Here is a 3,446-nt window from a genome sequence, read left to right as displayed (position 1 = left end):
CAAGTTATTACTTATTGGTAAGTTATTGTTTGTTCCGTTCATAATTCATTCAGGCTATAAGCTATTACTAAATCGATTCATTGTTCATTTTTCAGTTCCGTTCACCTGTCACCTCCAGTTCACACAAAATTCTTCAGTTCCGTTCACCCGTGACCCGTCGCCTCCAATTCCGTTCATCATTCATTCTTGGTAAGTTATTGTTAAATCCATCTTTAGTCGGTCATTAATTCATATTATTGTTTTGTACCAATGGGTTTGTCAGATTGGGTAAAAATATAAAATCCATCTTTAGGGCTGTTTTAGTTTAATTATTTCACTTATTTGGTTTTGAACTTTTGATTATAAAATCCATCTTTAGGGCTGTTTTAGTTTAATTATTTCACTTATTTGGTCTTGAACTATTGATTGCTCACATTTGTTAGTATTTATTTACTATTTAGGTAATTATGAGTAACCCACAAAAGAAGGTGGAAAAGGCGAAGGATAAGAATGCCAAAACAACGGTATGTTTGTTATTCAACTATACTTTATTTGGTTCAAGTTTGGTTTTATTTTTGTGTAACTTTATGTATTTTTTTCTTTAATCATTCTAGACGGAGAGTGATTCTATCCAAATTGATTTAGAAGATGACTTCTCGATGGATATGGATGTGGATGATGAGGTTCACTTGGTGGATGAAGAAGATATAAACGATAGCAAATCAGGGTCAAAGAGAAAACAAAAGGAAAGACAATCGAGATCTCCTGTGTGGCGTTACTTCATTAAACACACTAAGAAAAAAATAGGAAAAAGGACTCCAACCGAGTGCAAGAAATGCCATCATATCATGATATATGATAGTGGCCAAGGTACGGGTAATCATACGAAACACATAAAAAGCTTCTATGGTTCTAGTTATAAAGATGTTGGTCAAATGCTTCTAAATAGTGATATGAAGTTAAAGTCGTCTTCTTTTTCTAACAATACGTTTCATGAGATGATTATAGATGCTATTGTGATGCATGAAATACCTTTGGCATTTGTTGAGTATAAGGCGTTTAGAGATTTGTTTGAGTATTTGCAACCCGATGTGAATATTCCCTCTAGAAATACCATTAAATCTGATTTAGTGCAAAAGTTTAAGAGAGAAAAAGAAAAGATGAAAGTTATTCTAATGGAATCACCTGGGAGATTATGCTTAACTGGAGATTTATGGACTTCTATTACTACTGATGGGTATTTAGCAATTATAGTTCATTATATTGATAAACATTGGGTTTTGCAAAAGAGAGTTTTATCGTTTTCTTTCATGCCACCACCTCATACTGGTGTTGCCATATGTGAAAACGTGTTTTCTATTCTAGTAGAGTGGGTTATAGAAAAAAAAAATTTAGTGTGACGTTGGATAATGCATCTTCTAATGATGCTTTCATTAGGCTTCTAAGAGAACAGTTGAATACAAAAGCACCACTTGTTTCTAAGGGTGCTTTTTTTCACTTGAGATGTTGTGCTCATATTTTGAACTTGATTGTGCAAGATGGGTTAAAGGAAATTGATTATTGTGTTTACAAGGTAAGAGAGAGTATTAAGTATGTGAAAGGTTCACAACAAAGGAAGGAAAAGTTTTTGGAATGTGTTGAGTTGTGTTCAATTAAAAAACAAAGGGGGTTAAGGCAAGATGTTGTTACAAGGTGGAATTCCACATATTTAATGCTAGATGGTGCTCTTTATTATCGACGTGCATTTAGCCATTTAGAATTGAGTGATTCTAATTATAAGGAATGTCCAGTTGCATCAGAGTGGGATAGGATTCAAAAGATATGTTCGTTTCTTGAAGTATTTTATGAAGTGACAAAGGTTTTTTCGGGTACCAAATATCCGACTGCAAACTTGTACTATCCACATGTTTATTTGGCTTATTTGACTTTGTATGATGGGATGAATTCTGAAGATGAGTATATAAAGAATATGGCAAACTTGATGATGGGGAAGTTTCAGAAATATTGGTCAGATTTTAGTCTTACATTAGCCGTGGCTGTGGTGTTGGATCCTAGATACAAGTTGCATTTTATCGATTGGAGTTATTCAAAAGTTTATGGAGAGGGAAGTAGTGAATATACACATGTTGATCAGTTATTGCATTCTACTTTTCATGAATACGCCATTGCCTTGTTAAATGAGGGTGAGGATACAAAGGATGAGTCAACACCTACTTCAGATGGTAGCAAAAGTGTTAAGGACACAAGTGGTGTTTCAACATGTGGTGCGAGTTCAAGACTTAAGGTAATTTTTGTGTTTGCTCATTTATTTGTTTTATGTATATTGCCTTTTAATTATTAACTAAATAATTTTTTTATTAATATGTTTTAGGATTTTGATAAATTTCAAAGTAAAGATTTTACAACTAACCAAAAGTCAGAACTGCAATTGTACTTAGAGGAGTCAAGATTTGATAGGAACTTACCACTTGATGTGTTGGCTTTTTGGAAAGCCAATGAGTTTAGATATCCCATACTAGCGAGGATGGCAAGAGACTTTTTGACTATTCCGGTATCTACTGTGGCATCAGAGTCGACATTTAGTGCAAGTGGAAGAGTGATTACCGAACATCGAAGTTCACTTAGTAAATCTACCGTTGAAGCTCTAATATGCATAAATGATTGGTTACATGGAGAATTTTGTAATGTCCATCTTTTCTTGATTTTTATAAGTTTTATACATGATATTATATTAATTTTATAATGTATATGTTTGTTTGTACTTTGTAGCTTCTAACAAAGTTAGTGTGGAAGAGCTCACTGAAGATATAATGTCGCTTGACATTAGTTATGAATCAAATGCTTCAAACTCGGTGAACAATCCTAATGTACCAACTCCAAATGCTTCAAGTAGTGTTTCTCGCTAAAAAAAATGAACAATCCTAAGGTATCTCACTCTAAAACTTTCTAATAATTTTACTTGATAAACTATATGAATATGCCTAATTGTCCATGATTAATATGACTAATTGACTATACTTATTTTGTGTGTAGGTTTGATTTCTCGGAAATTGGAATTGAAGATTTGAGAAGAAAGCCCAATTGGAACTTGGAAGCTTGGAACTTGATATTGTTTTCAATATATGTTTTGATTAGAATTCTATGTGTTTTTGTCTTAAATTTGTTAAGGAGCATGGATTTATGTTATATTTTATGACTTTTATGAACTTTCGTCGACTTTTGTTTCGCTAAAAGGTTGTCAAATATGCGTTTCTAAACGGCTATTATTGTGTACTATTGTGTATTATCGTGTATACCAGGTATTAACAGGTTCGTGTTCGTGTCTGGGTTACAGGTACACGATAAGTTTTCGTTTCGTGTACAGGTATACCCATTACGTGTTCGTGTCTTATCGTGTACGGGTATACACGATATGCCAACCCTAGTCTTCACTGGCATTCGCTTCATTGTCTTTGGCGGTTTTACTT

General features: G+C 33.5%; 1 pseudogene across 1 annotated transcript; it reads left to right on the top strand.

Moving 5' to 3' along the window:
- The first annotated feature begins 492 nt into the window (after positions 1-492).
- Positions 493-3,175, top strand: LOC143602587 (zinc finger BED domain-containing protein RICESLEEPER 2-like; annotated as a pseudogene). Its single transcript, XR_013147872.1, has 4 exons — positions 493-2,263; positions 2,351-2,660; positions 2,749-2,905; positions 3,013-3,175. The product of XR_013147872.1 is annotated as a zinc finger BED domain-containing protein RICESLEEPER 2-like (transcript).
- Positions 3,176-3,446: the final 271 nt, after the last annotated feature.

The sequence above is a fragment of the Bidens hawaiensis genome, unplaced genomic scaffold (genome assembly GCF_021521415.1).
Source record: "Bidens hawaiensis isolate Kalapana, Puna unplaced genomic scaffold, B.hawaiensis_p1.1 tig00059187_1, whole genome shotgun sequence".
NCBI classification, from domain to species: domain Eukaryota; kingdom Viridiplantae; phylum Streptophyta; class Magnoliopsida; order Asterales; family Asteraceae; genus Bidens; species Bidens hawaiensis.
Note: the sequence above shows the minus strand (reverse complement) of the source record. Positions and strands in the feature narration are given on the sequence as shown.